This window comes from Urocampus carinirostris, chromosome 4 (assembly GCF_059441175.1).
Source record: "Urocampus carinirostris isolate Australia breed hairy pipefish chromosome 4, RoL_Ucar_1.0, whole genome shotgun sequence".
Lineage (NCBI taxonomy): Eukaryota > Metazoa > Chordata > Actinopteri > Syngnathiformes > Syngnathidae > Urocampus > Urocampus carinirostris.
In genome coordinates this window covers 50,599,414-50,624,636 of record NC_142352.1, presented here as the reverse complement: position 1 = coordinate 50,624,636, position 25,223 = coordinate 50,599,414, and the positions used below count along the sequence as shown (strand labels likewise).

Here is a 25,223-nt window from a genome sequence, read left to right as displayed (position 1 = left end):
ATCACTAAATCAGGAAAAAATCCCTTGACAGCCACCATGTCGCGCATCTATAGTTTTCAGACCTTTGATACATGGTCTTTAGAAATCTCTCCACGTATGCGTTAAATCTTCTTATTAAAGAAGACTATGAAGTCATGGGCTGAATGGATGGAACTATCTGGTATATTCTGTTGCCTTGTTAGCGATGATACAGTGTCGAAAAAGATTCACACCAGGTTTGACGGAAAACCTCAAGCCTGGTAGCGCGCCATATTTGTTAAGATTTTCTGCAGTCTTGTTTAAGCATTCTAGTTTTCTCAGTAATTCAAGGCTTGCGTATTTTGGGTCGTGGTTTAAGCCGTGAGGGGACCACAGAATCCAGGACACTAGCCAGAGTAACATTAAAATCATTCATTAGTGAGTCAATAGAGCCTTTATATAACGTCAATGACACAACTACCCCTGAAAGATGATCAGAGAGCTCAGAAACTGTGCCATTGCAAATATTAGATGATATCTATAAAGGTACCGCTTAACACTGGTTGGGGGAGGATAAGCGGTACGGCTAATGAGATGAGATGAGATCTATAAAGGTTTCCCCCAACCAAAAGGCCATTAAAACAAATAAAATTAGCAATATTTTGGCATTTTTAAGGAACTTTCTGTTTTCTCCCTGGCATGTTTTATTTTACGGTTTTGTTTTTGAAAAAAAAAAAAACAAACTCTTTATTGGTATTTTGGTTTGTTTTACAGTTTAAATGTCTTGTTTAAAAAACAGTGTGATAAGATGTTTGTATTTTAATGCATAAGAGAATGTTTGATCAAGTAAAGAAAATAAATTATCGGACCCACTGCGCATGCCCAGTAACAATGCGGAATCGTGGGTAATGATGTTCTTATGCGATTAAGCTCATAACATCACACTATCCATTTAAAAAAAAAAAAAAAAGGAAAGTTAACCACATGTAGAGGAAGAACCACACTTTATGACACATATACATGCATGTTATCATCCTTTTTTTCTCTTCTTGGTACAGAACAGCACACCTTTTCAGCCCGAGAATTTTATACACTAAGCCGGTGTTCTGACGAAACACGTCCTTCTTATCAGATAAAACTAGCAACACTGAAACTCAGAGTTACTGCAACCACAACTTTTACTCACGACATATAACAAGGTTTGGTATTGTTAGGAAATAAATATCAAAAAATGTACCATTTACCAAATTGTTCGAATTAGTTATCTGACTCCATTAACCAAACACCACCTAACAATGCGCTCTCGTTTCTTTTTGGGAAAAAGATGGACAAGAATAGCCGACATTTTCACACGGGGGCAGATTTATTTTCTCAAAGTATTTAACTAAGTGAACTCCATCGAATTATCCGAATTAGTGTCGCTCGAGTCTTCGTCAAGCCTTCTCTCTCGATTGTCCCTCGCGATCTTCTGCCTTTCTCGATCTTCTGAAGTTCTCCCGGCCCACGCCTTTATACGCAAGCCGGCGCCCCGGCTCCTTCCATGGGCGCATCAGGAAAAAAAACCCACGTGGCCCCCTCGCCTCGATGTCTGTCCTTGTGCATCTGGCCTCCTGCGTCAGAGTCCTGTTATCAACAGAACTAAACAAAACATTTGCATTCAGAACGGCGTGACCTGAAGCTCACTCAGTGAAAATCTTCATTGCACTCGATAAATGTAATTTGTATTTGATCGTACAAAATTCCTTATAGTCAAATGTATAAAATCCTTCAGTATGGATTTCGTGTATTTTCCCAAGCGCTGGCAGAAATTGGAATTGGCGGAGTAATGAAGACTCTTCTTTGTTGAGTTGGAATGAAGATTTATTTTAAAAGCATATTAATCAAGCTTAAGATTAGACTTTCTCTACAGACGCAGAAAAACTTACAGACAAAGGGGAGGAGATACGGATGGGGAGAGGGGAAGAGGAGCATAGAAAGAGGTAGAGCAAAGAAAAAACACAAAAGACCCCCATGGACCCTCTTGCCACAAGTCTTATTGGAGAGGCCTAAAACCCTCCAAAGGTGTGGTTAAGTGATTGCTCTTGGACCTTACATCTGAGAGGGAGGGGCAGTTTCTCGAGTGAATGTATGCATATATATTTCAATTTACCTCACATACATACAGTGTGTGATTAATGTGGTCAACAAACACCATGCATAAAAGCTACCCCAGGAAAAACACGCCAGACTTCAAAGTTATATCAGAAAATAGTATTTTGAAGCAGTGAAAGAGTGAAACCAGACTAAATAAAAACAAAAATTGTATTTTCTGTAGAAAAGCGCAATCAGACTTGTGCGCATGCGGAATAGGCATTGGTAGGACGTCTCCACAAGGTAAGACATTTTGGCAGAACTCCGGCCCACTTAGAATTTAAATAAATGGAACAGCAGCAAGCTCTTAAGATGCTTTTTTATTGGGCAGAAATTCAGGTATATCTTGTTAAGTTTACAGAAAACACTGCCATTTTAATTCAAAGAAAAATTATACAAATATTTTGATATGGATGAAAACATATTTACAGTATTAGTCATTCGAAATCAAATGCATTCTCAACGTATTATTAGTCTTTACACCAAACCCATGTAATGTACCTTCAAGACACCACATTTCAGGCTACCTAAAACATCAAAATCCTCTGAAGCAAAGCACTGGTCTCTGCAACTTTGTTGAAGACAATGTCATTGTCAATAGACATGAGAATTTACTTTTCAGTGTACATCGGCATTAAGGCCTCCAAAGGTTCCTTAGACATTGAGCTTCTTGGCCTGGTTTTCATGCATTTTAAAGCAGAGACACTCTGCTCACATGCAACTTGAGTACATAAAAGGCTCAACAGTAACTTATATGCCAGCCCAATGACATGGTAGGCATCTGTGAGGTTATATTGTGAGAGGACCTGTATTTTCATTTCTGTTTTTCTTCCTTTGTTTATTTTTTCCAAGCTTTTTTCTTCTTTTATTTTACCATTTTTCTTATTCTGATTTTTCTCCTGCTTTCTCTCGCTTTTCTCTCTTTCCTTTTCTCTTTTTGTTTTATATAGCTTTTAACTAATTGTTTCGTTTTTTATAGTTTCTTCTTTTTCTCTTTTTTATTTTTTTTCTTCTGTTTCTTTTTTCATTGTTGTCTTTTTCTTTTTCTAGCTTTAATTGTCCCCCAAAAGTAATTTTGTGGATTATTTTACATAATAATTTCTAATATGTGTATGAAAGCAAAAAAAAAACAATCTGAAGAGGCTTTTGGGAGTTGCAAGAGCCATTTCTCAAGAAAGAGACAGAATTCCCATCACTACGAGCTTATTTGAGTGAAAGGAGCTACCCAGTACACACGTAGCACAACACAAAAACACACTAAAATTGCAAGATGAGTTTACGAATGATAATGGTCTTTCTTTTAACATGTTTCTTTTTCTTTTACTGGCTTTTTTGGCTCAAACTTGCACCTTTTTGCTCTCCATCTTCCCTGACCCGTGTTATTCGCACTGTTCTTTGTAATTTTTAAGCTACAGAAAAGATGAGTGGTGGTTGGCCAGTTTACCAACTTAAAATTTGAGTGGAGAATTCCCTCGGATGCTAAAACTTACCTAATCTGCTACGATATTGGTGTTGCGCTGAATGTGGCCATATAGCTGCACATTTTTTGTAGTCTGATTTACGGTGTTCTTGCTGGACAGTCTTTTTTTTTCATGACGAACACATATATAATTGAAATGCGTCACCAACGGTTTGTGATCAGTTTCTACGTCAAATCTCTGACCATAAACAAATTGATACAATCGTTCACATGCATAAAAACTTTCTCGTAGTTTTTTTTTAATCTGTGCGTAAGTGGTTTCTGCAGTCGTCTATGCTCTCGATGGATGAGCAATTGGTGACCATTTGTCACAATGTTGCTGCAACAATACTGCTCCCAGACTAGAGGTAAGATCGGGCCCAAAAAAAGCACCCGAGCCCAACGCAGGCCCGAGGGGTATTAAACCCGACCCGGACCGAGCCCGACTAATTAACTGGATTTGCTGGCCCGGCCCGAGGGGGCCCGAAATTACATATTTTATTTATAAGGAGGGGTGATTTATGATAACAAATTAAACTCTGCCTTTTGTTACAACATCTAGGCCTAAGTTAAATAAAACTGTAAAAACATTTACATCTTTTATATTTCTGTGTCTGCACTGCAGATGTTACATTAAGCGACAATCTGTCATTGACGGGGTTTTTTTTTTGAGGTAGCGAAAACATTTAAGGGCGTCCGTCATTTTGACGACTTGATCATTGGGCCATAATCCACAGCAGCAGTAGTAGTACGTCCTTAAGATTTTAGCGCGGCACTATCATTGAGGGGGTGTTGACGTGTTGTGCCCTTTTCCGACTCCTATGCAAATCCCCCCCCCCCCCTGATCGTATTCTATATAAAACGCTTATTAAAACAATAAAGCGAGCTAATTATAATAATTGGGAGATCCTAGTCTATATAACGCGTTTATTTAAACAATAAAGCGTGATTTTATTCTGCAAATTGCGTTTTTTAACGCGGATGAAAATGTCACCAACGTCAATGTACACTTCCGACAAAAGCGATCGTATTCTATATAAAACGCTTATTAAAACTCTTACCAGAGTGCGTTTTCCTCGTCAGTTCTCCTCTCTTGAGTTTATCCTTAACTTCTTGTTGGTCCGACTCCATATCGGGGATACCAGGCCAAAATTACGCGAATTTGCGGAGGGGAAGATTATTAAGAGGACAGCATTCACGTCACGTCACGTGCACAGAGCATGCTCTGGCTCCGTTAAAAGCAATTACAGCTCCTTCTCCGTTTTATCCAAATTATTTATTTTATAACAAGTATTCCTTGGTCTAGTATCCATACATAGTTTAAGTATATATTTTTAATGAACATATATTTATAATTATTAATTAATTAAAAAAAAAAAAAAAAAAAAAAAAAAAAAGCAGGACCGAACCCGACCCGACCCGACCGTATGACTGACATTTCAGGCCCGACCCGGCCCGAAATTGCCTCGGGTTCGGGTTCGGGCTCGGGCCATGAATCTTAGCTCTATCCCAGACCGTATTGTGATGCATGTGCTGAGATGCTGGTACTCTTTTATGGATTGTAGAACTTTAACACGGGCTCTTTTGTCAGTTTCTTTCAAGTTTTGAAAACATCGTTCTTGCTTGTTAGACCACAACCAGCCATTCTTTTCTCCAAGAAGACTTCTAAGTACAGCTATCTTTTTTACAGTTGAGGTATAAACTTGGCAAGATAGGTGACCATCCCAAGGTAATGTCTTTTACTTATTTTTGTTGGTTGTTCTTTTCATGTTGTTGATTGATGAAGTATTTCTCGGGTCTGGTTTTACTCCTTCTTTGCTCACAACATCTTCCATGAAGGCAAGTTATTTTACTGGAAACTCAAACTTTTCTTTGTTAAGTTTCAGATTCAGTTTTATGTCTTTTAAAGCACTTGTGTCAGTCTCTCGACATGTTGTTCTCGAGTTGACCCCATCCAATTACGTCATCCAAGATTATTTCAACTCCAGGTATATGTTTAAAGATCATGTGAATAGATTTGTGATAAACCTCTGGTGCTGACAAGATACCATATAGCAAACCACAGTCGTATGCAAAAGTTTGGGCCCTGATCATTTTCAAGAATTTTCTTTATAAATCATTGGTTGTTCGGATCAGCAATTTCAGTTAAATATATCAAATGGCAGACAAACACAGTGATATCTGAGAAGTGAAAGGGAGTTTAGGATTTATAGAAAATGTGCAATAATTGCTTAAACAAAAGTAGGCAGGTGCATACATCTGGGCACCCCAACAGAAAAATTACATTAATACGTAGTAGATTATCATTTTGCAGAAATAACAGCCTCTTAACGCTTCCTATAGCTTCCAATGAGGGTCTGGATTCTGGTTGAATTGATTTTTGACCATTCTTCTTGACAAAACATCTCCACTTCAGTCAGGTTGTCCGACCATGGACAGCCCGCTTTAAATCACACCACAGATTTTCAATAATATTCAGGTCTGTGGACTGGGATGACCATTCCAGAACATTGTTCTTGTTCCTCAATGCCTTAGTAGGATTTGAACAGTGTTTGAGGCTGTTGTCCTGTTGAAGTATCCAGCCCCAGCGCAACTTCAACTTTGCAACTGATTCTAGAACATTGTTCGCAAGAATCTGCTGATACTGACTGGAATCCATGCGACCTTCCACTTTAACAAGATTGCCAGTACCTGCACTGGCCACACATCCCCACAGCATTATGGAACCACCACCAAACTTTACTGTGGGTAGCAAGTGTTTGTCTTGGAGTGGTATGTTCTTCTACCGCCATGCATACCGCCCCTTGTTATGTCCAAATAACTCAATTTTAGTTTAATCAGTCCACACCACCTTATTCCAAAATGAAGCTGGCTTGTCCAAATGTGCTTAAGCATACTTCAAGCGACTCTGTTTGTGGCATGTGCGCAGAAAATGCTTCTGTCGCATTACTCTCCCATACAGCATCTCCTTGTGCAAAGTGAATAGTTGAACGATGCGCAGTGACACCATCTGCAGCAAGATCATGTTGTAGGTCTTTGGAGCTGGTCTGTGGGTTGAGTTTGACTGTTCTCACCATCCTTTGCCTCTGCTTATATCTGATTTTTCTTGGCCTGCCACTCCGGGCCTTAACTAGAACTGTACCTGTGTACTTCCATTTCCTCAATATGTTCCTCACAGTGGAAACTGACAGCTGAAATCTCTGAGCTAGCTTTTTGTATCCTTCCACTAAACCATGATGTTGAACAATATCTGTTTTCAGGTAATTTGACAGTTGTTCTGAGGCTCCCATGTTGCCACTCTTCAGAGAAAATACAAAGAGGAGAACAACCTGACCCGTTGTAGCGAGCTCGGCCGAGTCATACCTAAGACTTATAACATTGGTAAAATGGCGGCGCCCTCTGTTGGCTGCGGCTGCATCGGCTCGCTACAACGGGTCAGGTGTATCGACATTTCGTTCTGTGTACATTGTTACAAAGAATGACAATACAAAGGAAATTATTATTATTATTATTATTATTATTAACTTGCAACTGGCCGCCTTAAATATCCTTTCTAATGATTGGCTTCACCCGTGTATGTAGGTCAAGGGTCAATGAGCTTATCAAACAAATTTTGTATTCTAATAATTAGTGCTAAAGGTATTCAAATCAATAAAACAACAAGGGTGCCCAAATCTATCCACCTGCCTGCTTTTGTTTAAGTAATTATTGCACACTTTCTGTAAATCCTATGAACTTCTTTTCACCTCTCAGATATCACTGTGTTTGTCTACTATATGATATATTTAACTGAAATTGCTGATCCGAACAACCAATGATTTATAAAAGAAAATCTTGAAAATGATCAGGGGTGCCCAAATTTTTCCATACAACTGTAGGAAACCTGTACCTACCTTCTGGTGTGTTGAAGGTACACAATGTGCAACTTTCTTCATCTTTATTTAGCTGCCAGAAGCCAGACAAAGCATCTTCATTGCTGAATCATTCAGGTCCTGAAAATTATGCCATTATTTCTTCTCTGGTCGGTAACTTGTCATGTTCTCGCTTGATTGCTTTGTTTAAGTCCAACAGGTCTAGACAAAGTCTTAGAGCACCTGTTTTTTTTCTCAACCATTACCAATGTAAAGAAATTTGCTTTAAATTGAATATATTAATAGATTAATAATCTAATTTGGGGCAGCAGGGCGGCTCAGTGGTTAGCGTGTGTGCGGCACAGTTCTGAGGTCATGATCGAACATTCCTGTGTGGAGTTTGCATGTTCTCCCCGTGCTTGCGAGGGTTTCCTCCGGGCACTCCGGTTTCCTCCCACATTCCAAAAACATCCATGTCAGGTTAATTGGCCGGTCCAAATTGTCCCTCGGTGTGAATGAGTGAGTGAGTTGTCTATCTCTGTGTGCCCTGCGACTGGCTGGCAACCAGTTCAGGGTGTCCCCTGCCCACTGCGCGAAGATGGCTGGGATGGGCTCCAGCACCCCCACAACCCTATTGAGGATAAGCGGTGAATGAATGAATGAATAATCTAATTCGGTGGTTAATGATTCGGCCAGCGGTTGGTTTCACAGTTTCCCACACAAATTAGTTCCCAAAATAGCCTATTTTGTCCCTTATATCATTTATCATAAAGGAAACGATACTCAAAAATATTGTATTTTAGCTTTAAATTATCAATTGTGCAGTTCATTGATAATAACTGATTGATCAGTCCAAAAGGAAAGTATCAAAAATGAGAGATAAGAGGGTGCAAGTCCATGCAAACATTTGTATGTTAGTAAGAGAACCTTAAAGTCACATCTAAGTGGACTGGGAGCCAGTGTAAGTTGGCCAATACAGGAGCTCAAATCAAATAACAAAATACATTTTTAAAGAGAAAAGGGAACAGAGTAGGTAAAGGAAGTTGAGGTTGAATAGATGTGGCAATGTCGTAATTTCTTAGAAAAATACAGGATTCTATATTGTTGTGCTAGTTTTGAGAAATTTACCTGACCAATGCGTACAAAGCTTCACAACTATACCCAAGAAACAGACAACATATTGTCCATTCAGTACTCAAGATACCTTGAAAGATGAGGCCGGGGGTTGATGGCTCACATCATGGCCAGCGGCAAGAAGTATTTGGGGGCCCAACGTGATCTAAAGATCTTGACCCACGGGCCTTGCACTTATGATGGCACCAACCCTCAGGTGTCTTATCCAGCAGCAATAAAGAACGAGGGGTAGGTGCAGCTACCTTTTAGAGTCCATCAGAACATTTCTTATACTCTTCCATGAGCAAGTCTGCAGGAGCTGATTGTGTCTCTACAGTCTTTTGATCAGATGAAGCTTTTTGCACCCCCAAGTACCAGGATTGGTTTTACACGCATACCCACGATCAGTATCTGTGCTCTTATCTGGTGATATTTACTGTATGCTTGAAGGTCGTAATAAATCCACCTTTGACCGGAACTCTTTCTCCAGTGTATTCGCTCACTTTTGTTTTTGTAGGGAGAAATTTGCTCTTTATTTTCAGCTTCCTGTAGTGCTCCTGTTTCCAACTTGAATTTTATCGTTGTTGTGGTATTGTGTAATACACTCCCCTTCCTGCGGTGTCGCTGTATACTAATGTGCAGCCTTGAACTGGTGTTTTGATTGACCGATGAAGAGTGGAATAAACAGTCTATGAGTCGTATGGTCCGTGTCTGTCTTACAATCTATTACAATCCTACTACATACACAACATATTGGCGACGAGGATGACTTGTATCGGAATCTCACAACCCCCTGCTTTGCTTGAAACCCCGGGTGAGCCTACGTGTTTGTACACCACGTGGATTCAGATGTTTGAAAATTACCTGCTAGCATTGACTGCAAACGACATGCCGGACAAACGGAAACGCGCACTACTGCTGCACTGTTTAGGCACAGAAGGGCAGAGAATTTTTCTCTCCCTTCCCGACACTGGCACTTCTTACAAATCCGCCTGTGATGCGCTTAAAATTTTCTTTGTACCGAAGGTGAATGTCGTGGCTGAGCGGAGCAAGTTCCGTCAGCGTGCTCAGAGACCTGGCGAGACCACTGTTCAGTTCATTGCCGCATTGTGGGACTTAGTTACTAACTGTGACTTTGGCACGTTTGCTGATGGTATGATTAAGGATCAATTCATTGAGAAGATGTCCTCTTCGAGGATCGGAGAACGCTTGCTGTTCGCCCCTGTGAAGCTCGTGCAACCGAGAGCTGACGGTGCGAATAAAAGGCATCGGAGCAACACACATACACAGCGCTCTTCTCAACACAAAACCTGCTACCATTGTGGTTCCAACTCTCATCTAGCAAATGACCCCAAATGCCCTGCTAAAAATGCAAAATGCAACCAATGTGGAAAAATGGGACATTTTGGTAAAGTGTGCCGCAGCGCAGTCCCTACACGATCAGTGAGAGAAGTTAATGTCCCAGACCTTACTGTGTGTCATGTAGCCCCTACAGCTGCAGTCTCAAAGCGCCTTACGTGTACAGTTGATCTCCATGTGAATGATGAACAGTCACTTACTACTGACCTGCTTGTGGACACTGGTTCAGCAGTCTCAATTCTGCCAGAGAGCATTTACAGACATTCATTCATGCACGTGCCTCTCTCAAAGCCTACTGTACGCCTGGTGACCTACATGAAGAAGCCAATTCCAGTGTTGGGCTGTCTTCAACTTACTGCTACATACTGCAACCAGAGTGCACATACTGACTTCTACATAGTTCCTGACGGTACACCACTACTAGGAATGGACCTGTTTACTGCACTTTGCCTTCACATACAAGATGGGCAGATTGCAACACCTGCTGCATCGGAGATGAGTCACACCGTCAACACTACAAATGCTTTAGGCATTGCTACAGGTTTTATATACAAAGTTAAAGTGCATGCAGACGTGCCTCCAGTCCAGCAAAAGCTACGCCGACTCCCATATGCCGTGCGTAACAAGGTGTCAGAGGAGCTGACGAAACTGGAAACTGATGGCATCATCGAGAGAGTGAACGCGTCTGCCTGAGTGTCGCCTCTGGTGGTCGTGAGCAAGAAAACAAGTGTCCTTCGTGTGTGTGTGGACTTATGTGAACCAAACAAGGCTGTGGTGATCGACAGTCACCCGCTGCCACACATTGAGGAGGTATTCACTGAGCTCCGTGGCGCTACAATGTTTTCCACGATTGACCTACAAAATGCATACCACCAAGTGCAGCTACATCCAAGATCTTACAGCGTTTAGAACGCAAGATGGACTGTTTCGTTTCACACGAGTGCCTTACGGCCTGGCCTCAGTACCTAGTGCCTTCCAACGCATAATGTCTCAGATCCTGGCTGATCAAAAGGTTGTGCAGTGCTATTTGGACGACATCATTGTCAGTGTGGAGACGCCTGAAATACATGACACCAGATTGAACGCCGTTCTCCATCGTTTACAGGAGAGTGGGCTGAAGCTCAATGCTGAAAAATGCCACATCAGAAAAACAGAGTTGTCCTTCCTTGGGCATCTCATCTCTGCCTCTGGTCTACATCCAGACCCTGGACATGTACCGGCTGTGGTTGAAGCTCCCCCTCCACTCGACGCTCAATCTCTGCGATCTTTCCTAGGCCTGACTGCGTGGTACTCAAAGTTCATCCCCAACTACGCCATGCTCTCTGTGCTCTACTCAGACAGTCTGCTACGTTCCACTGGTCTGAGGAGGCGCAAGCGAACTTTTCCAAAGTGAAGGAGATCATCACTACTAGCTCTGCACTCGCCCTGTTCGACCCTTCCCTGCCAACAGTCGTGACAACAGATGCGTCAGACTATGGCATCGGTGCTGTGTTGACACAAATGAAAGGTGACACAGAACAGACCATTGCATTTGCTTCCAGGACACTGACTGCATGCGAGCGAAATTACTCAACAGTTGAAAAAGAGGCTTTGGCATGCGTCTGGGCGACTGAAAAGTGGCGTACTTATCTCTGGGGCCATCACTTCACTTTACGGACTGATCATAGCCCTTTGACCACTCTACTCACAACCAAAGGCCTTGGACGTGCAGGAAATGAGAATAGCTCGCTGGTCTGCTCACCTGCTGTGTTTTAACTACACAATCAAATACAAACCGGGACATGAGAATGTTACTGCAGATTGCTTGTCAAGTTTGCCTCTCCCCATCACAGACGACCACGAAGAGATGGAGTTGGAAATGGTGGCTGCTGTGTCTCCTGATTTTGCTGCAGTCACTGCTGATGAGCTCTCCAGTGCGTGTGAGGAATGTCCGGTGCTACAGAAGGTGCGACACTACATGCAGAAGGGATGGCCTCGTACTGCAAAAGGCCTTGACCCCCTCATCGTGCCATACTTCCGTGTGCAAAATGAGCTTGCCGTGCAGAACAGTGTCATTGTGCGTGGCACTCATCGTGTTGTGATACCACAACAGCTACAGAAAAAAATGATCCAACTTGCTCACGCTACACACCAAGGGATTGTTCGTACAAAACATAGACTGAGAGACTTGTACTGGTGGCCTGGAATGGATTCTCTGGTTGAGCCCGCCATCAAATCATGCACCACCTGCTTGCAGCATGACAAAACCGCAACCACACGTACTGCCCCGTTACAGCCTGTGCCTACCCCAACTGCTGCCTGGGAAAAGGTTGCTGTGGACATTGTTGGTCCTATTCACTCTGCGCCTGTTGATTGCCGCTTCGCCATCATCCTCATTGACTATTACAGTCGATGGCCTGAGATTGCCTTCTGCTCAAATGTTACTTCTGCCTCTGTTATGACTTTTCTTTCCACTGTGTTTAGCAGAGAAGGTAATCCACAGGAAATTGTTACTGACAATGGCCCTCAGTTCGTGTCGACCGAGTTTGAAGCATTCCTTAGTGACAGGAACATCACACATCGTCGGAGCTCTGTGTACTACCTACAGGCCAACGGTGAAATTGAGCGTTTCAACAGAGTCTTCAAGGACTGTCTACAAACAGCCAACATCGAAGGTAAACCACTGAAAACCTTCTTCACTGAGTTTTTACACACTTACAGAGCCACACCACATGCCGTGACTTCAGTGTCCCCTGCTGAACTGTTGCATGGTAGACATGAAATGAAATGAAATGATCTGCATTTATATAGCGCTTTTCAAGTCAATGACTTCCCAAAGCGCTTTACAATGTGCTCCACATTTCCCAATAGCGGCCTTGCAGCCATGTAAGGCGCTAACCTGCTTATTGGGGGTATTAGGGGTTCAGTGTCTTACCCAAGGACACTTCGTCATGTAGCACGGACGAGCCGGGATTCGAACTGGGATCCGTTGATCCAAAGACGAGCGCTCTACCTCCTGAGCTACTGCCGCCCCCACCAGACCACTAAATACCAAGCTTCACATCACAGGTCTTCATTCCATGCGCCCCACTGCTGACAAAGGCAACATGCTCCAAAACATACAAAACTAAACAACAGAAGTCAAAACAATACACTGACAAACGTCGTGGTGCAAAATCACACAGCTTCCAGATTGGCTCTGCGGTTCGCATCTGCAAACCTGGAATCTTTGCCAAAGGACACTCAAAGTTCACCAAGCTGCTGACAGTGGTAGCCCAAAAGGGTCCGGCCACTTATTTGCTGTCTGATGGAAAGGTGTGGAATGCTTTCCACCTTGCCCCTTCTTCCACCTGTGCTGCTGCTCCAGCGCCACAGCCTGCTGATGCTTGTCTACTGCCAAACAACCACCTGAACCTGGAACTGTGCCCTCACCACATCCCTCTCCGAGTGCACCGAGAATACGACATGCTCCTGCATGGCTTCAAGATTACGTGACTTAGAAAAAAAAAAAAGAGAGAGGACATGAAGAATGTTCATTCTTTTAAAAATTGTCATGTTTGTTTATGATTGTGATCCTCATACAGTCTGCTTACGTTTACAAGGTTTACACACTTTTTGCTTACCAATATTGACAGTGTAATTCCCAGACATGGGGACTTGAGACTTAGTGACTTGGACTCGAGTCGACTCGAGTCGCTGTTTTTATGACTTGTGACTTGACTTGGACTTGGCAATCTAAGACTCGGGACTTGACTTGTGACTTGACTTGCCCAAGAAAAAAATACTTGGGACTTACTTGGGACTTGAAGGTGAAGACTTGAGACTTACTTGAGACTTGCACATGTGTGACTTGGTCCCATGTCTGGTAATTCCTTACAATATTGCTTACCTTTGATAAATGTTTACCTCTAATCTGGTAATGAATATTGAAATGTATGTTTTCTATACGCTCATACTTACCAAAGAGTTATTGCTTATTTCAGATTAATGCTACTCTATTTGTTATTTCTAGTTGCCAATAATGGAATAGAATTCTTGCGCTACTGTTTGTGTCCTATTCTAACAAAAGGGGAATATGTGGTATTGTGTAATACACTCCCCTTCCTGCAGTGTCACTGTATATTAATGTGCAGCCTTGAACTGGTATTTTGACCGACCGATGAAGAGTGGAGTAAACAGTCTATGAGTCGTATGGTCCGTGTCTGTTTTACAATCTATTACAATAATAATAATAATAATGCATTATATTTAATAGCGCCTTTCAAGCCACTCAAGGACACTGTACAGACAATGAGAAAATACAGTGTAAAAAATTGTAAGCGAAATATTAAATAAAAACAAGACATAAAATCATAAAAAACATAGGAAATGGAGAAGCTATGTGTTGTAGGGAGTCCTGAACAGGTGTTTTTAGACGGGACTTAAAAGTGGAGAGAGGTGTGCAGTTTTGGATTGTTCCAAAGCTTTGGAGCAGCGCGACTGAAGGCTCTGGCTCCCATGGTGCTCAGGTGGGCAGGGGGCACTGACAGTCGGAGGGAGGACGAGGATCTGAGGGAGCGAGTGGGGACGTGCACCTGGAGAAGGTCGGACAGGTAAGGAGGGGCCAGATTGTGAATGGCCATATATGTATATAGGATCAGTTTGTTGCTCATGCGATGTTGAACAGGAAGCCAGTGTAGCTGTTGGAGAACGGGGGTGATGTGCTGCTGGGAAGATGTTTTTGTGAATGCGAGCAGAGTCGTTTTGAACCAGCTGAATTTTATGGAGGGACTTTTGAGGAAGGCCGAAGAGGAGAGATTGCAGTAGTCAAGGCGGGATGTGACAAGACTGTGGACGAGAATAGCAGTGGTGCGGGGGTGAGGGAAGGGCGGAGTTTGGTAATATTGCGTTGGTGGAAATAAGCAATGCGGGTGATGGTGTTGATATGTGAGTGGAAGGTAAGCATGCTACCCAGAATGACACCCAGACTCTTGACCTGGGTGGAGGGGGACACTAAGGAGCTGTCGATGTTGAGAGAGAAATTGTTTACTTTGGATAAAGTGGATTTGGTGCCAAGAAGGAGGATTTCTGTTTTATTGGCATTTAATTTAAGAAGGTTTGTTGTGAACCATGTTTTGAGTTCGGAAAGGCAAGAGGTGAGGGACGGAGGTGGGAGTATGGAGTTTGGTTTGCAGGAGAGGTAGAGTTGGGTGTCATCAGCAAAGCAGTGAAAGTGGATATTACATTTGCGGAGGATATGATCAAGAGGCAAGAGGTAGACGATGAAGAGAAGAGGACCTAAGACAGATCCCTGGGGTACACCTGTGGTGACTAGGGAGGGCTTTGAGGTGAAGGATTTCAGCTGGACAAACTGAGTGCGGCCAGTGAGGTAGGAGTGGAACCAACTGAGGGGAGTGTGAGTGAGACCAATGGAGGAGAGTCTATTGAGGAGGATAGGGTAAGAGATTGTGTTGAAGGCGGCACTCAAGTCTAGGAGGATGAGGATGGAGACTAAACCGGAGTCAGATGCTATGAGGAAATCATTTACAATACGGATTAGGGCAGTGTCTGTGCTGTGGCGGGGGCGGAAACCAGACTGAAAGGGTTCATAGAGAGAGTGGAGGGACAGGTTTGAGTGGAGTTGAGCAGCAACAGTTTTTTCAAGGATTTTCGAAATAAATGGAAGGTTGGAGATGGGGCGGAGGTTGTCAAAGTTGTTGGGGTCAGCAGCATGTTTTTTCAGTGTAGGGGTAACAGCAGCAGTTTTGAAAAGTGATGGGACAATGCCAGAAGAGAGTGAGGAGTGGATAATGGCAGATATGAGAGGAAGCAGGGAAGGGAGGCAGGATTTAACGAGGGATGAAGGGAGGGGATCAAGCTGGCAAGTGGTGGGCTTGGATTTGAGTATGAGGTTGGATAATTCAGCAGTCGTGGGTGGAGCAAAACTGGAGAAGAAGTGACAAGGAGAAGGAAATTCAGATGGGGAGGGAGCAGACAGGTTTTGATGGAGTTGGTGATGAATCTTAAGGATTTTGTGATTGAAGTACTCCATTGTGGAGTTGCAGGTTGTTGTGGAGTACAGGTGGATGGGGAGAGAATTTGGTGGCTGGGGGATTTTGTTCATGACAGAGAAGAGAGTTCTTGAATTTCCTTCATTGGAAAGGATGAGGCCGGAGTAGTAACTGGATTTGGTTTGTGCAATTTGGTCCTTGTATTTAGCAATATGGGTAATGTACATGTCCTTATGGATGGTGAGGCCGGTTTTCTTATAGAGTCGCTCAAGTTGGCGTTTTTTTTATTTCATTGACCTAAGAGTGCGTGTAAACCAGGGGGCAGATGTGGAGAATGAGGCAGTCCTGGTCTTCAGGGGGGCAAGAAAATTTAGAATATTTGTGAGGCAGGCATTGTAGTGAGCGGTGAGGTCATCCGGGTTCGAAAGAGCGTCTGGGGGCGGTGAACGGTCAATAATGGAGCAGAGGGTGTCAATGTTGATATTTTTAGTATTACGAAAAGAAATGAGACGGGAGGTTTTGACAGTAGAGAGATAGAGTACGGTGTTAAAATTGAGGAGGAAATGATCGGATTCAGGAAAAACATCAGCAGTGGGCTTGGAGGGGGAGAGGCTTTGAAGCCATACCTCTTTTTCTATTTGGAAAGCGTGCAACACATTGACAATAAACTCTTTTTCATTCTCTTCCATATGTAAGACAACATTTTGGCTTGTGGATTCCTCCACATTTACTGCATTTAAACTCTGTAGTTTTTTCTTGTGAAACTTTTTGTTTGGGATATTCCTTCTTTGTTCTTTCTTTTCTCACCCCGGCCACCACCTCTTCGACCTGCTGCCTTCCGGCAAGCGCTACAGGTCACACAAAGCAAAAACAAACAGACTCAGAGACAGTTTCTTCCCCACAGCCATTACCACCCTAAACAGACACTGCACAAAAAACTGAAAACTCTTGCAAAAAACTACCTCACACGAATGTAAAATGGTACTCACGTACATGCTGACTGCACTATGTTTGTTCACTGCTCAAAACAGACACCGCACAAAAAAACTGAAAACTCATGCCAACACTACCTCATACGAATATAATGGTACTCATGTCTATGTTCTTGCACATGTCGACTGCACTACGTTTACTGCTCACCTTGCACAATGTCTGACCATTTCTTTTTTCTGCACTATTGTCTATGTTTGCACCAATGCATATGCTGACTATTTTTTTTTCACTATGATGACTTTGCACCAAATGCAATATTGCAAAACCCTTACGATACCAACTGTATCACGATAACACTGTATGTAACATCCCACATGCCGACATTTCTTGTGTAAATACCATGTAAATTATAACTATAGCCTTATCCCCCTTGTTTTATAACCTTATCTTCTCTGTTCCTCTATCTTCTTGGCTCATACCTCACTGTGAATGTGTAAAACTGGAGTGTCATGCCCAATTTCGTTGTCACAATATGTTAACCCATTTTGTAAAAATGACAATAAAGGTATATTCTATTCTATTCTATTCTATTCTTCATCACATGCAATTGGGTTTCAGTGTGCCAAATTCACATATTTTACTCAGTTCGTGCAATTCTGCTAAATACTGGTCGAACGGTACTCCTAGCTGCTGGTTATACGTGAAAAACGTCTTTCGAAAGTCACATTTTGCTTGTCATCAGGCGTGTCAGAGTCAAGTTTGCTTCATCCAGCCAAAAACTGTTCTCATCAGCTACACCGCTTATCCTCAGTAGGGTCGCGGGGGTGCTGGAGCCCATCCCAGCAATCATCAAGCAGTGGGCAGGGGACACCCTGAACTGGTTGCCAGCCAATCGCAGGGCACACGGGGACAGACAACTCACTCGCTCATTCACACCTAGGGACAATTTGGACCGGTCAATTCACCTGAAACGCATGTTTTTGGAATGTGGGAGGAAACCGGAGTGCCCGGAGGAAACCTACGCAAGCACAGGGAGAACATACAAACTCCGCACAGGAAGCCTGGAGCTGGATCTGAACCCACGCAGGAGGTTCCCAAGACATGAGCTGTGCCGCACATGCGCTAACCACTGCGCTGCCGTGCTGCCCCCAAAAACTGTTAGAAAAACATATTTTCCAATGGCATGTCATAGAATTTTGACAGTTTTAATTCCCTCCTGCTTCACTTGCTGCTTGCTTGAAAACGATTCTAGTTATCAGCAAGATTCACTCTCCATTCCTTTCCCCCTCTTTTTCTATCTTCCTTCCTTTCTCTTTCTCAGTGGACTCAGTTTATCCATGACAGCACGTAGGTAAGGTAAATGAGTTTGGTATTGGTTTCTCAAACTCGAGCCCAATATAATTGTATCTTAGTTTAAAGGGACAGTATGTCATATTTAGTGCCTTCTCGTGGTACAAAAACTTGCATTGAGTAAATAAAATAGAATACTAAGCAAAAATACATTAAATCTCTTAACAATATTAATTTTCATAAAGCATCATATGTACCGGGTGTAAAAATAACTTTTGTTTTATTGAAATTCCTGCTGAAATATGTGTATAGTTTTTGGTAAGTGTCCTGCAATGGTGAGTCCAACAGTGCCACCTGCTGGTATGGGGTGGGGTTTGGTTTTGGCTTCTGACATGTGACCGGGAGGCGGGGTTTGTTGGCAGTCTACAGAGAGAGCTGCTAACGGTAAGACACATATTTTGGTGCTCCACAAAAGAAGTTAATTTTAAACATTATAACCACAGCTGACAAATCTCTCACCATGCACAGTAATGTGATTGATGTTGTCAAGCTGTTTGGATTTATTTTCGTTTTGTTTCTGTTTTATTAAAATGTTAATTCCCCTTGTAGAGATCAAAGCCAGCAGAAAAGCTAATGTTGTGACTCATTTCATCTGCAGGTAAATTGTATCCGTTGTTATACTCATTATTGTTCTTATTTCTATTTTCTCATATATATTAAAAAGGATGATGCTGGTTAAAATTCAGACTAAAAAAAAATATGTTGAATTCATTGTAAACGTAAAAAATCCACTATACGATCTCTTGTTAAAAGTATTTCTTGAAATGTATGTGAAAATGTATGGTGATATTCTAAAATATATTTTATGTAAGTTGAAAAGAAAGCTCTTTGATATGCTTTTGGGCAGTCTACAGAGAGAGCTGCTAACGAGATCAAAGAGATCAAAGCCAGCAGGAAAGCTAATGTTGTGACTCATTTCATGTGCAGTAACTGTAATAAAAACCTCATCATCCAGTCCAGCGTGAATGTGGATCTTTGGTGGGACAAGTACACCGCGGTTACACATAGGTCAAGAAAATTGTCCATTTATTTTAGATCGTGGAATCCATATCTATGTTTGCTTGTGGTCTCGCTGCTAAGGATATCCAACACGACAAAATCTGGCATTGTGTTTTGAACGCGGAAAAAAACAAATGCGTGAAGCTCCTGATTCGTCTGAAACTTGGAGATACTACCACGAAGAAGTAATTTGGGTCCTCGCTCAAAGCATTGAGTCGCCGCACTAGTAAGAGTATTGTGTGTTTGTGTTTTGAAGAAAATATTTTGCCACTTTGTTTTATTCAAGCCATGTTTTTTGCATTTTTTTTCAGCTGCTACTGCTAGCCATGTTATTAGCTTCGTGCTTCCTGATAGACAGCACTCAGTCACTCTTGTCTTATTTTTACTCGGATGGTAAAATTCAAATTGTCTTTATTGTCAATGATACGAATGTTGTGAATCATTGTATGCAGCGAGATTAGCCATGACACTGGTAGAAGTAGTTTGTTTGTTTGCTCCTTAGAAGAAAATATTATAATATTTTATTCTGAGTCTAGTTTTTTTCTTAACAATCTTTGTACATGACGCTAAACTATTCTAGCTAGTTGTTACTTTACACTGCCCAAAAAGGAATTCCACCTGCCACCCTCGCCTGTTTGCTCTTGATATTGCTTTCGCGTGACAAATCAGAAGCTTAGTGCATTTTTTTCAACATTCAAAACACATAGCGGGTTTTAGTTGCTATGGGTGCCCGTGGCAGCAAGACCCGAGACAAACATGGCGGCAACTTCTAGACAAGGATTTTACAAATTTATAGTAATACAAATTTCTCGACCTATGATTTTTTTTAATGAAAATTAACATTGGTATTATAATTTAATTTTTGCTTGGTATTCCAATCTTTTTTTTTAACCAAATACAAGTTTTGTGTACCAAAAGGAGACACACATTATTACACCCTGTCCCTTTAATCTTGTCTGGCGTCCTCTATCCTCTACTGCCTCGGGTAGTCAACTACGCTAGAAATTAGTTTCCCTGGTCTGCGCTCATATGGCCCTTTCGCGGCAAACATTCTTTCCGGGGAAGATCACGTTCACTTCTGACACGGTGAGACGAGATCTGTTGGCGTCAACAGCCGGACTTTGATTGACCTAAGCGTGGACTTTTCTGTCACCCGCAGGGTTAACCGTAACATGCAACTCTATAAATTAGGGGGCACACTGCAAATGCTTAGTGTCATTATGGCGTTATGAGTAATGTAATTTTGTGATCGGGCACATATCATTACGGTCTTGCCAGGAATAATTGTGTACTTTATTTGGTATACAATATGTGCAATCAATGTACTGATTTTACTTTGATCTCCTTTTTACTTTGTGGGGCGCTTTGGTACTAATATATATATATATATATATATATATATATATATATATATATATATATATATATATATATATATATATATATACGTAAATTAAAAAAATATTTACGAAATGTATTTGACTACCTCGATTACATTGAAAATAAAATTCCCAAATGTATCTGGTGAAAAATGACGACCGATGTAACCCAATCACAAAAGCCGTTTGAATGACGTCATTAGTTCTAGCCAATGAGCGTCGATTTCTAGGAAAACTATCAAAATTCGAATTTTCAACTACACTCGTCAATAAACGAAGAGGAAAAGATTGCGCCAAGGTAAGTTTTGCTAATCAAACATATCAAACTTATCGTTTTATCAAATTTTAAAACGGTGTCTAATGAATTAAAGTTTTTCATTTAAAAATGTTTAGCGTCAAGTCCACTAGTAAATTAATCGTACCTTTAACGAAACAGCAATTCTAAAGCAAACGGTCACAGCTAATCAGCTACACTTTCGAAGTCCTTGTTTTTCTTTTTTTTTTAACTTGGGCGACAATTTTAATTTAGAAGTATTGTCGACTTTTTTCCCGTCACTAATTACGGCTTTGTGTTGAAGTATGCGCAGATGTCAGATGTTCTCAACAATGCTTTACAGCAGGGGTCGGGAACCTATGGCTCGCGAGCCATATATGGCTCTTTCTATGAGTACCTGTGGCTCGGAGACAAATTTGATTGCATGCTAATTTTCTCCATCTCGTCCAAAACGTAAGATGCTAATCCTGTTCAGGTACACACAAAGCCACACCAATGCTGATTTCGGAATAGTGCTTGGCAGAATATACAGGGCACGTTTTTCACTACAATTTACAGTCAAGGTGTCACACGGAAAAAAAAAAAAAAAAAAAAAAAAACTCGTTCTGGCTGTACATCGCTAAAGAATCCGTTATATAAAACCTCACTATATTATCTGTCTTCAGTGTTCAGATACCTTATGATGAATCCACAGAACACACTGTAAATACGCCAAAACACCGGAAGAGAATTTAAAGTTTTTTGATTGGGTGAGTGGGAGGGATGGGTGGAGCTATGCAAAAAGTGCAAGCACTCCCTCCCATCTCTCGCCCTACGCCGTCTGCACCATAGATAAGCACATCAGGCTCCCTTTTTGCAGAATGTTGTGACGTTTTTACAAAATAACTGCTTACATCTGGTTTTGAAACCAATATGTATGAAAAAAAGGGTCAAAGTGAGTTTAACCGATCTTGAGTAATTGCAAGAAAGACACAAGTTTAAATTGGTATGTTTGTTGATTTTGGGACACGGGCTCTGGCATTATTCTCTTTTCATAATTTTTATCAAATCATCAAAAATAAATGTTTTTGTCTGGGGCGCGTGTTTAGCATTATAGTAAATTTGTCTCATAATATATGTCTCTTTCCCAAAATAAAATTTATATATTTTGCTTTTATGGCTCTTTGAGTCAAAAAGGTTCCCGACCCCTGCTTTACAGCATCTTCGGCTTAGTCGTTGGTTTACCTCTTGTGTTCTGTGTCGTATGCAGGTACAGCCTTGCGGCGCAGGATCGGGTCTGTTGGATGATTTAATTCGGCCTGCCATCAATTTTTGAGTACTGTAAATTCCAGACTATAGAGCGCACCTGATTATAAGCCGCACCCATGACATCTTAAGGGGAAAACCGATTTTGTCCACACACAAGCCGCACCTGTATATAAGCCGCATGCGCCCACATCAAATAAACACGAAATTAACCCAAGCCAAACTTCAAGTCCTGCGATTGAAACTAAATGTTCTTCATTGAAGCACACAGTCCAAAAATCACAGCCGCCAAAATGAACGTAAAATGATATATGTACTTAAAATTTGTTGCAGACCTGTAGATTCTGGGTGCCCGTTGATAGTAATCCAAGGAAAAAAAGTGTATATTTCCAAAGGTAAGGGTGGGAAAAATATATATCCATTATTGTCCGCCGTGTCCACAAAAACTCCACTTTCCCATCGTTTGCTCCGCCCCTCTTTTTTTATTTGCTCGTGCAGAATAAGTGTCTCAAATAAATACATTACAAAAATATACAGGGAGTGCAGAATTATTAGGCAAGTTGTATTTTTGAGGATTAATTTTATTATTGAACAACAACCATGTTCTTAATGAACCCAAAAGTCTCATTAATATCAAAGCTGAATATTTTGGAAGTTGGAGTGGGGCTTTTTTAGTTTTAGCTATTTTAGGAGGATATCTGTGTGTGCAGGTGACTATTACTGTGCATAATTATTAGGCAACTTAACAAAAAACAAATGTATACCCATTTCAATGATTTATTTTCATCAGGGAAACCAATATAACAGCTCAACATTCACAAATATACATTTCTGACATTCAAAAACAAAACAAAAACAAATCAGTGACCAATATAGCCACCTTTCTTTGCAAGGACACTCAAAAGCCTGCCATCCATGGATTCTGTCAGTGCTTTGATCTGTTCACGATCAACATTGCGTGCAGCAGCAACCACAGCCTCCCAGACACTGTTCAGAGAGGTGTACTGTTTTCCCTCCTTGTAAATCTCACATTTGATGAGGGACCACAGGTTCTCTATGGGGTTCAGATCAGGTGAACAAGGAGGCCATGTCATTAGTTTTTCTTCTTTTAGACCCTTTCTTGCCAGCCACGCTGTGGAGTACTTGGATGCGTGTGATGGAGCGTTGTCCTGCATGAAAATCATGTTTTTCTTGAAGGATGCGGACTTCTTCCTGTACCACTGCTTGAAGAAGGTGTCTTCCAGAAACTGGCAGTAGGACTGGGAGTTGAGCTTGAGTCCATCCTCAACCCGAAAAGGCCCCACAAGCTCATCTTTGATGATACCAGCCCATACCAGTACCCCACCTCCACCTTGCTGGCGTCTGAGGCGGACTGGAGCTCTCTGCCCTTTACCGATCCAGCCACGGGCCCATCCATCTGGCCCATCAAGACTCACTCTCATTTCATCAGTCCATAAAACCTTAGAAAAATCCGTCTTGAGATTTTTCTTGGCCCAGTCTTGACGTTTCAGCTTGTGTGTCTTGTTCAGTGGTGGTCGTTTTTCAGCCTTTCTTACCTTGGCCATGTCTCTGAGTATTGCACACCTTGTGCTTTTGGGCACTCCAGTGATGTTGCAGCTCTGAAATATGGCAAAACTGGTGGCAAGTGGCATCTTGGCAGTTGTACGCTTGACTTTTCTCAGTTCACGGGCAGTTATTTTGCGCCTTGGTTTTTCTACACGCTTCTTGCGACCCTGTTGACTATTTTGAATGTAACGCTTGATTGTTCGATGATCACGCTTCAGAAGCTTGGCAATTTTAAGAGTGCTGCATCCCTCTGCAAGATATCTCCCTATTTTTGACTTTTCAGAGCCTGTCAAGTCCCTCTTCTGACCCATTTTGCCAAAGGAAAGGAAGTTGCCTAATAATTATGCACACCTGATATAAGGTGTTGATGTCATTAGACCACACCCCTTCTCATTACAGAGATGCACATCACCTGATATGCTTAATTGGTAGTAGGCTTTCGAGCCTATACAGCTTGGAGTAAGACAACATGCATAAAGAGGATGATGTGGTCAAAATACTCATTTGCCTAATAATTCTGCACTCCCTGTACAGTTGCAAATACATATTACACCTATTTACAAAGAAAGACGGTACATCGAGAGAGTTTTCAAAGCTTTAAGAATAGTAATATAACTTTCATCCTAAACCGTGCCGTGCTACTAACAAGACGCTCGCATACCTTCAAATTAGTCTGTTAAGGAAATAAATGGCGTTATCGTTAGAATCGCGGCAGACCATCCGCTTCTTCCTCCTTGGTAATGACGTCTAAGTAGTCTTTCTCAACGTCGGAAAGAAACTTTATCATGATGACGTCGTTCCACGCTCCCTTACTTCAATACTCCCCAGCAATATGCCCGTTTGCTTTCAACATGGAATCTGCGTCATGAACCTTATTTTGTGCAATTTGCACGATGAGGGTATCTTTACGCTCATAAATTGTGATCATCCTCGGCACATATATTCCAGCGGTCTAGATCTTACCTCTCATACTCGAACGCTGCTGGCGGCCGTTAAAAAAATTACATAAATTGGCCGCATCTCTGAATAAGCCGCAGGGTTGAAAATTTGGGAAAAAAGTAGCGGCTTATAGTCCAGAATTTACGGTATGTCCTAAAAGAAGCGAGTCACTAGGTTTTTTTCTAACTTAAGTTATGATTTTGTAAGATAAATAAATTACAAATGCTGTATCCAAATGATTATAGTATGTAGGCTGAATGATAAAGTACAATACTGAAAAATGAAGTACCGTAAATCCCGGACTATAAAGCACACCTGATAATAAGCCTCACCCACCACATTTTAAGAGGAAAACCGATTTTGTACTTACACAAGCCGCACCTGTATATAAGCCGCATGCTCCCACATTGAAAAATGTAACACAAAATTGACCCATACCCGACTTTAAGTCCCGCGATTGAAACTGAATGTCCTTCATTAAAGTACACAGTCCAAAAATCACAGCCGGCAAAATGAACGGAAAATGATACCGGTACTTAAGGTTTGATGCAGACCTGCAGAGTCCGGGTCCCGTTGAAAGTAATCCAAGGAATAAAGTGTATATTTCCAAAGGTAAGGGTGGGAAAAATATATCCACTATTGTCCGCCGCGTCCACAAACAGGTGTCACCTTTACCCCACTTCCCGTCACCCAACGTTT

At 41.8% G+C, this 25,223-nt stretch overlaps 1 protein-coding gene and 1 long non-coding RNA gene across 3 annotated transcripts in view; one reads left to right on the top strand and one right to left on the bottom strand.

Moving 5' to 3' along the window:
- Nucleotides 1-1,102: 1,102 nt before the first annotated feature.
- Nucleotides 1,103-24,337, bottom strand: LOC148368106 (uncharacterized). Its single transcript, XR_015850369.1, has 3 exons — nucleotides 24,247-24,337; nucleotides 7,441-7,539; nucleotides 1,103-1,596 (listed from the first exon to the last, which is right to left on the bottom strand). It is a non-coding gene; the product is annotated as an uncharacterized LOC148368106 (long non-coding RNA).
- Nucleotides 14,033-25,223, top strand: part of cenpf (centromere protein F) — a 57,441-nt gene continuing 46,250 nt past the window's right edge. The window contains exon 1 of one of the 2 annotated variants that reach the window (XM_088334826.1): nucleotides 14,033-14,441. The gene's annotated coding sequence lies outside the window, so the exon portion shown is untranslated. Of the gene's footprint in view, nucleotides 14,442-20,764; nucleotides 20,799-25,223 lie in introns of those variants that run through there. The other variant, XM_088334825.1, reaches the window with a different exon arrangement.